Below are 9,800 nucleotides of genomic sequence, written 5' to 3' on the forward strand. Positions count from 1 at the left end.
GCTTGTGTCAGTTGGGCCTTAAACAGGTCCCGAATGAAGGCAAACACAAACCGTAAGGAACAAGCATGTTTAAGCATCCCCAACTCTCTTGTGGTTCCCTTTTTAGGTACTCCACGTCGACGTCTGCTCGTAGATACGTATCGTCGGAAGGTTTTCCGGCTTTACTTCCCGACGTGACAGTGACAACTCTCCGATGAGGTGCGGGCCTTGTGTTTTGCTATTACTGCGAGTGCTGTAAATATCGCTTTTATTTAGTAATTTGCCCTGCTGAAACTCTCCCCTTTTACGATTAAGACAGCCTGTGCCACCTTTCGGAGGGACTGGGGACCTCAAAGAGTCACAAAAGTTCACATTAAGCAATCCGTAAAAGACGTAAACGTTCACTTCAGTTAGCGTGTTAGTTAATGCCTACGCTTTCCGGTAGATGGTGCTGACTTACTGCTGAATAGCTTTGGTTCCGTAAAACCTTCACTGATTAGTACTAGGTAAGTGAAATAAGTACAACACTCTTGTATTTCACTTTCACTCTATATTCAAGAATTAAACTGGTGATGGATGATGGTCTATTTAAAAGGTTCCTAGCCTGGAGGAATCTAAATAATCTGCAAATGCCGATATGCACGCGCTCTTCGTCCAGATTCGCAACTAACGGCACACGACACTTTCAAAAGTCCACACGTTAATATCTGAATACCGTTACCTCTGAATTCATTCGTATCAGCAGAAAATTTGAGTTTCTTTCTTCTATATGTCCGTAAAGTTCCAATCTAGCACTTAAGTCCTAAAATGCCCTTAATACTCCGTTGCTACCAAAAGTCAATGATCGTACACTAAATCACTTTTAATCTCCGTAATATTCCAACAATTTATCGTGAATCTTAACACGATAAAGTCCAATCTAATTATTGTCTCGCTGACTGACACGGGTTCCCCGCCCTTTAACGATACAATCAAGGGAAAAAAGGCTGCAATAATGACGATCAGGCCTTTTTATAAGTTTTTCATCACAAGAGTTTAATGTCACTGCCTTCTCCATGACGGAGCTTCCGTGGCTTTGCTGTACTTGGACGTTAAACTACTTGCTGATATATTACAATTTCGATCTGCAGTTACCGAACTCTGATTCTACACTATTTTCCCCTCTAAAAATTCTATTCTTAATTTTAAATTATTCTTTCTATGGCCTTTATCACTGTAAACTGAACCGGGGTGTTAAAATGTGAATCCTTCTTTTCGGAGTAATATCAGAATCAACAGTCACGTGTGTACAGAAGAGAGTCACAAACTATTGACTGAGTCCAGAAAACCGAAATGAAGAATTACTAGCAGAACTTAACGGAAAAACATTCCCTCGTGAACATTCGACCTGAAAGGACCAAAGGCACCTCATTTGGGCGCCTGTATTATACGACAGTTTGAATAACACACTTCTAGGAAGTAAAACAAAAATTACACTGGTCCAGAACTTTCATTTAGTGTGTGGGTTCGGATCACTGACATCGGCATTTGTGTTCCTTGAGGTATGGACGTAGGACTGACTGCGTCGACAATGCCTACCGTGTGCATGTCACGTGCGGTAAACGAATGCCCAGTCACCGGGAGACGCGGAGGATAGCCGCTGCCCCTTTCGAGCAGCATAGCCTCTTGACACAAAGGCAGAAGAAAAACCCTGAAAGCAATAGAATTCAAATCACTGCTGTACCTCTAATAAGCGTTCCAATGTCAACGGATTCAGAGCTCTTTGTAGGAAGAGACGTGGACGTGGAAGTCAGCGACGTGGCGGACGGTGGACGGCTGTGGCGTGGCGATTCGTGAGCCACCGACTGCAGGACGACAAGCCTTCTCTTTCCACCTGGCTTCAGTTTCATGTGCAGCCTGAGCTTTTGATGTCTCGCCTAGGCGAAGGAAAAGCGCGAGTGCCGCGCGGGATTAGCCGAGCGGTCTTAGGCGCTACAATCGTGGCTGTGCGGCTGGTCCCGGCGGAGGTTCGAGTCCTCCCTAGGGCATGGATGTGTGTGTTTGTCCTTAGGATAATTTACGTTGAGTCGTGTGAAAGCTTAGGGACCGATGACCTTAGCAGTTAAGTCCCATAAGATTTCACACACAAAAAGCGCGAATGCAACCAACGTAGCCATTAGGAAGTAATCCACCGAGGCGGACCAAACACTCTACATTGGAATTCGCTATCAATAGAAAGACGAGCTTCACACGAATGAGGAACGTAATCCGTTAGAATGAAGGTACCGGTAGGAGTAAACTGAATGGTGATGGCATCCATCGTAGCGAGGCAGAAAGAGTGTGTTTCATTTTCATCCGGCCCCGAGAAAAGGAAAGAAAGGGTCGTGTGACACTTCAGGCCGCGAAGGACAGGTCCTGCCTCCTAATCGGAAAGGAAAGAAAATCCTCAACACACAGTCGTCGCTATTCTCTAGATGTAGGAGTCATGTGATGAAGTTGTGAGTTACGTCTTAAAAGTTTCTGTTGGTTGTAGGTGACTCCATAGTTGTGTGCGGGATAACTTCTCCGTTCCACGATGATGACGAACCTAGGTGGCGGTACGTGTCCTACTCGTGTCTAACTGCAGCCGCGCTTAGCGTCACCATCCATCGGCCGAACCACCGCCGACAGTGTCATCTGGCCTCATTCCAAGACACACTGCAGCGATGTTCGGAATTTGACTCGGGCCATTGGCGCAACGTCAGGTGATGAGGAAGTTTTCGCCATCATCTCTGCTACCGTTTCTGGCCAAACACAACCACGACCAGGTTTCGAACCAGCTACGTCCGAGTGGGGCGCCCTGAGCTACGGAGGCGCGTTAACACAACTTAGGAGCGTCAGGGTGGTCTTGGCAGTGCAGCAGACTCAAGTACAATTCAGGGGCGACTGCTTCACCAGGGCACGGCCACAAGCATCCACTGAAACCCAGAAACGCCCAAAACGAAGCTTTCGGGACACATATAGCTAAGTGACAGTAACAGCTGACGGACGTTTATTCACAAATACATATTTTTCATTGCCTACGTCGGCAAGATAATATGTACCTACACTCCTGGAAATGGAAAAAAGAACACATTGACACCGGTGTGTCAGACCCACCATACTTGCTCCGGACACTGCGAGAGGGCTGTACAAGCAATGATCACACGCACGGCACAGCGGACACACCAGGAACCACGGTGTTGGCCGTCGAATGGCGCTAGCTGCGCAGCATTTGTGCACCGCCGCCGTCAGTGTCAGCCAGTTTGGCATACGGAGCTCCATCGCAGTCTTTAACACTTGTAGCATGCCGCGACAGCGTGGACGTGAACCGTATGTGCAGTTGACGGACTTTGAGCGAGGGCGTATAGTGGGCATGCGGGAGGCCGGGTGGACGTACCGCCGAATTGCTCAACACGTGGGGCGTGGGGTCTCCACAGTACATCGATGTTGTCGCCAGTGGTCGGCGGAAGGTGCACGTGCCCGTCGACCTGGGACCGGACCGCAGCGACGCACGGATGCACGCCAAGACCGTAGGATCCTACGCAGTGCCGTAGGGGACCGCACCGCCACTTCCCAGCAAATTAGGGACACTGTTGCTCCTGGGGTGTCGGCGAGGACCATTCGCAACCGTCTCCATGAAGCTGGGCTACGGTCCCGCACACCGTTAGGCCGTCTTCCGCTCACGCCCCAACATCGTGCAGCCTGCCTCCAGTGGTGTCGCGACTGGCGTGAATGGAGGGACGAATGGAGACGTGTCGTCTTCAGCGATGAGAGTCGCTTCTGCCTTGGTGCCAATGATGGTCGTATGCGTGTTTGGCGCCGTGCAGGTGAGCGCCACAATCAGGACTGCATACGACCGAGGCACACAGGGCCAACACCCGGCATCATGGTGTGAGGAGCGATCTCCTACACTGGCCGTACACCACTGGTGATCGTCGAGGGGACACTGAATAGTGCACGGTACATCCAAACCGTCATCGAACCCATCGTTCTACCATTCCTAGACCGGCAAGGGTACTTGCTGTTCCAACAGGACAATGCACGTCCGCATGTATCCCGTGCCACCCAACGTGCTCTAGAAGGTGTAAGTCAACTACCCTGGGCAGCAAAATCTCCGGATCTGTCCCCCATTGAGCATGTTTGGGACTGGATGAAGCGTCGTCTGACGCGGTTTGCACGTCCAGCACGAACGCTGGTCCAACTGAGGCGCCAGGTGGAAATGGCATGGCAAGCCGTTCCACAGGACTACATCCAGCATCTCTACGATCGTCTCCATGGGAGAATAGCAGCCTGCATTGCTGCGAAAGGTGGATATACACTGTACTAGTGCCGACATTGTGCATGCTCTGTTGCCTGTGTCTATGTGCCTGTGGTTCTGTCAGTGTGATCATGTGATGTATCTGACCCCAGGAATGTGTCAATAAAGTTTCCTCTTCCTGGGACAATGAATTCACAGTGTTCTTATTTCAATTTCCAGGAGTGTATATTTCTTGCTCTTGTTGTGTCTGCTGCTGTCTAGGGTTACCTCTGTTTGTCTCTCTCATTCAGTGGATTTATTGAAGAAAAAAGGAAATATTTCACTAATATTTTTTCTCAAATTGGCATATACACTTCAGAGGCAGCCAGTAATATGAAACTATTAACAATAAATTACTTTGATGTATTAAACTGCAGACTCTAAGAAACTACTGGTTAAAATATTCCCAGTATAAAACAGTAAAAATGATAAAACCCCTGAGGGGACAAAAATAGTTGAATTTATTTAGCTTTACGCTAGACAGTTTATACAATATCTGTGTGAATCATTCACAGGCTCTAATCGAATACTAAGTATTTCTTATTTGCGGTAACTGCGGTGCAAACGATCACAGCTAAAAAATTTACTTGCGATGTCTTCTTTGTTAAAGGCTCTGTGACTACAACGGAAACTGATAGGACAGAAGGGCAGCTATCCAACTACAATAAGACTATTAAAATGTGCCGTCTGTCGTGTAGGAGACACGAGGGATGACGTCTTCCGCAGACGATTTTCCTTGCCACAGAATGATAGTCAGCAAAGCTTCGTGCAGTTCTAATGATTCTACACCACAGAGGAGCCGATAAGAAACAGAACTGCGTTCATATTTTCTTGTCAAACATTAAGTGTCGTACAAGAAAACTGATAGTGTTGTGTTCAGTATGTACAAATGCAGATAAATATAAAATTTTAGCTCAACATTGATTTCTTTCCATTCGGGAAGGCAGAAAGAGGTCGCCAGCTGGGGATGTCTGGGAGGAGATCCCCGATCCCCAGTTCCGACACTCGAGTGACAGCCAAGCCCGACGCTGCGAACACCCTGCCTCGAGCGGCGGGTTCGTATTTTTATTACTGGGCTCGTGCATGAGTTTGTAGCGTTTCTTCATAATTTAAATGAACACAAAAGAGACTTTTGTCATCAATAATATATTCCATTCACTATTTACAAGAGTCTGCCAACGCTGTGTACCTTTTCGATTCTGCGACAGTAGAAATTACTAATTACGAGGCGAAGAATTAGTCGAGTCCTATTCGAGCGCACTTTCATTTGGAAAGAAAGTTTCTTGAAGGTTGTTTGATAGAGAACGGGAAAGGTGAAAATCAGAGGGCGCAATATTAGGTGAAGAAGGTGGGTGCAGAATGACTTCCCAACTCAATTCTTGTATAGCGTGTTTCGTCAGAAAGAGGGCAGGGGTTACAGTGGAGTACACCAATCCACGCAGCTTTGCTGGTCAGCAGCGACGGCTACAGCTTGGGGGAAGCAATTCGCAGTACACCACACCGTCGCTATTCCACTAGACGGATTCACATTTCAGTTCCCAAAATACCTCTGTAACACTTGCATATTGTTCGAACCTATCAGTAACAAATCTAGCAGCTCGCCTCTCAATTGCTTCGGTGTCTTAATTTAATCCAACCAGGTATGGATTCCAAACACTCGAGAAATACTTAAGAATAGGATACACCAGCGTCCTAAAAGCAATCTCTTTTACAGGTGAACTACACTTTCCTGAAATTCTCCCAATAAAGCGAAGTCGACCATTCGTCTTCCCCTGCGAAACACCGAGCGAGGTGACGCAGTTGACCCGCATTCGGGAGGACGACGGTTCAAACCCGCGTCCGGCCATCCTGATTTAGATTTTGCGTCATTTCCCTAAATCGTTTAAGGCAAATGCCGGGATAATTCCTTTGAAAGGGCACGGCACACTTCCTTCCCCATCATTCCCTAATGCGGTTGGACCGATCACCTCGCTGTTTGCCCCCCCCCCCCCCCCTCCTCCGAAACAACCAAGCAACCAACCAACCTACCTACCAAAGAACTCACACTCTCGTTCAATTTCATATCGCTTTGCAACGTTACGCCCAGATATTTAAACTTCGTAACAGTATCAAACAGGACACTGCTAACATTGTACCCGAACATTACGGATTTGTTTGTTTTTTCTTCGTACACATCAGCGTTAATTTACATTTTTCTACATTTAGAGCTAGCTCACAATCATCACGCGACGTATAATTTTTTTGTAAGTCATCTAGTATCATACTAGTCATTAAATGTCTACACCTTACCGTATACCACAGCATCATCAGCAAACAACCGCAGACTGCTGCCCACCCAGTTCGCAAATCATTTTTGTGTATAAAGAATAATAGCGGTCCTACCACACTTCACTGGGGCACTCCTCACCTGACAATACCATTGTCTCGGATGAACACTCGCCGCAGAGGACAACATACTGGGTTCCGTAGCTTAACAAGTCCTCGACCGACTCGTACATCTGTAAACCTACTCGATATGCTCGTACGATGTGTACAGAGAGTTACTGCTATGTTTGGACTCAGGCATGACAATCTGTTCCTAATGTTCGCACAGAGACACTACTTTTCGTCACCAGTAACAAATGGTTAGCGTTGTTAACAAGCCAATTGATAACGAGCAAGCAGCGGTGAAAGTATGGCCACCCGTTGGCTTTAGTGATTTTTGGCTCAGAGCGTGCGGTACCCGATTTTTGAACTTTCGCCATCGCATGAAAATGTCGTACGATGTTGGAATGACCACACTTCATCACATTTGACATTTCTCCAGTACAGTGACGTCGATGATTGTGGATTTATGCGTCTAAACGATCTTCATCAAACGCTGAAGGTCTTCCTGGACGTGGAGAGTAATGCCGAAACGATGCCCCTTAAAACGAGAAAACCACTGTCCTGCCGTGCTCTGACCAGTGGCATTGTCCCCATATAGTGGCTGCCTCTGCTACTGTTACTCGTCTATTGAACTCAAACACAACAATATGTCGAAAATCGTCCGCTTTCTCCACTTGGCATTCCATTTTCTACTGTCCACAGGTCCACTCGCTATATCCAAATAACAATATGACAGTATGTAAACTCAAACAGTAACAGTAAACTAGAAATAAATGCTGAAAATCGGTAAAAAAGAATAGCAACCGGAATATCAAAATGGAAAACAAAACGCTACGTACTTATGCATGAAACTATGTATTTCTGGAACAATGTCGTCGTTAGACGTAATAAAAACTGGATACATTTCAGTTTGTGTGTGTGTTTCGTATTTGTGTCGCTCTACGTATGTGTGTGTATGTGTGTGTGTGTGTGTGTGTGTGTGTGTGTGTGTGTGTGTTGATGTTGGTGTAACGTACGTGTGTACGTGTGTACGATCGTGAGGGTGGATTGAATACATGACTGGCGAATACAGATTGTAGTCTGTTATGCCGTAGAAATGCTTCCGAGAGGCAGAGCGTGAATACATAAAATGTAACGATGACCTACGTTTCATCGTGAGTCATGTTTCTTGTTAACATACAGTCTACAGCAACCGAAGTTACTCAGCTACCGTCAGTGTCAGGTGGAAGTGATGCAGAAAATTTTAAAAGCCCATAGTAAATAAACGGAAAGAAATGGAACAACCAAAAGGTTTAATTTTTTGATTATGTCTCCATCACAACTAGGCACTAGTACTGAATCGAGAAACAGAGTATCAGTATGATTCACAATCAAAACAAAGTGGCCACAGAGGCGAAAACGCAAAGTAAATAAGAACATCGTAAATTTACCACCACTGAAATGAGTGTAGAATTAAGGTGGTGATCCTCTTTGGATAAAACCGTAAATACGTACTTCCAATGGTGGCCAGACACTCCCAGATTCGATAACTGCCGAAAGAGAGGATTTGCCCAACACATATCTCAGCGGGCCGTCGCCTTGCAAATTGGAGCATATCGCAGTAACTGCTTATCGTTTTATAAATCCTGGCCCTAAGGCATTTCGACCTCTCAGAGGCTTTCTCCGTACTGCCAATACTTATGTCGCACCAACAAAATTGTCATCGTAAATGTCTGGACGAATTTGCTCAAAATGGTACGCTGCACCACAGAAAGCGCTTGTGACAATTACGTCGAGTCAACTTGCCTCATAAAGGCTTCAGGTGAAAGATGTACGACTTTGTGAGTAAATGTAGCTCATCACCAACGGTTAGTGGAAAAACTTTTATTTGCACGCTTACAGAGTGTGCAGAGAACCGACTGTTATGTCGTTATCGGCCGCGATAGGTCTTTCAGCGTTGAATGACAAGTCGTCTGAAATCGAACGTAAATTCACTGAAAGATAACCGTCAAAGTTACAACAGTCTTACGGTGAACAGAGGTCGTTTGGGAGCGTATAAAAAAATCTGTGGAAGATCGCGACGGTCGAATCAGTATCGGACACGACAAATCTCCTGCTAGGGCGGGCAAATGTTGCACACGTGTGGCTGAGGCTCGCTTACCGCCAGGGCCGTAACCCGTGCCGACATCAGCCGCCGACGTGGCGCAGGCGGCGAGCCATGCCGGCCGCGATGTGACGCGTGGCAGAGGCGCGCAGCTGGCGAGGCGAGTCGAAGCGGGCACTGTGCGTCGTCGGAAGCCGGCAGAGGCGGCGGGCCGAGACTGCGGCCGGCGGCGGCCGGCGCGGCCGGGCGGAGCCGCGGCGGGCGGCGCGCACTGCGCATGCGCCGGCCGGCCCGCGACGTCTGGTCGCGGCCGTGGGCGGGAGCGGCGGCGGAACTCACCACTGTGGTGCGCTCAGGCCTGCGTGTGCTTAGCACGCTGGCAGGTGACGGTGGCTATGCCAGGCCTACTCGAAGCGGGACCTGTCGAGTTTGCCGGATTGCGTGAATAGCAAGCCGACCGACTGCAGCCTTACTCAAACGATTCTGAAGAAGCTACACGGTAATAAACTCTGATTCCCGTACAACTTATAGTTTAATTCGTCAGATCCGTTATGAACTGCCTATCATTTCGTTAATGATCACTTTTATAACGATGTTTCGGTATTAGCTAAACTACTAAAAGAAATTCTTAAGCTTTGCTGTGAAAACAGGAGCCACTATAAATTCGCGTTTGTCCTTCTTTGGCTATACACTGAAGAACCAAAGAAACTCGTACACCTGCTTAATATCGTACAGGGTCCCCACAAGCACACAGAAGTGTCGTATCAGTATGTGGCATGGGCTTGTCTAATGTTTGAAGTACTGCTGGAGGGAACTGACAACATGAATCCTGCAGTGCTGTCCGTAAATACGTAGCAAGGCATCCCAGATACGTTGACTAATGTTCGGCTCTGGAGTTCTGTGACCAGTGGAAGTGTTTAATCTCAGGAGACTGTTCCTGGAACCACTCTGTAGCAATTCTGGACATGTGGAGTGTAGCACTGTGCTGCTGGAATAGCCCAAGTCCGTCGGAAAGCAGAATGGACACGAATGGATGCAGGTGATCAGACAGGATGCTTATGTACGTGTCACCTG

The 9,800-nt window shown here is 47.4% G+C and overlaps 1 long non-coding RNA gene across 1 annotated transcript in view; it reads right to left on the reverse strand.

The window, feature by feature from the left end:
- The window catches only part of LOC126191175 (uncharacterized), a 346,171-nt gene extending 337,259 nt beyond the window's left edge, over positions 1 to 8,912 (reverse strand). Inside the window, exon 1 of the long non-coding RNA XR_007538326.1 lies at positions 8,784 to 8,912. This is a non-coding gene — a long non-coding RNA (uncharacterized LOC126191175). The remainder of the gene's footprint in view (positions 1 to 8,783) is intronic.
- Between the last annotated feature and the right edge of the window lie 888 nt (positions 8,913 to 9,800).

Source organism: Schistocerca cancellata, chromosome 6 (genome assembly GCF_023864275.1).
Source record: "Schistocerca cancellata isolate TAMUIC-IGC-003103 chromosome 6, iqSchCanc2.1, whole genome shotgun sequence".
Lineage (NCBI taxonomy): Eukaryota > Metazoa > Arthropoda > Insecta > Orthoptera > Acrididae > Schistocerca > Schistocerca cancellata.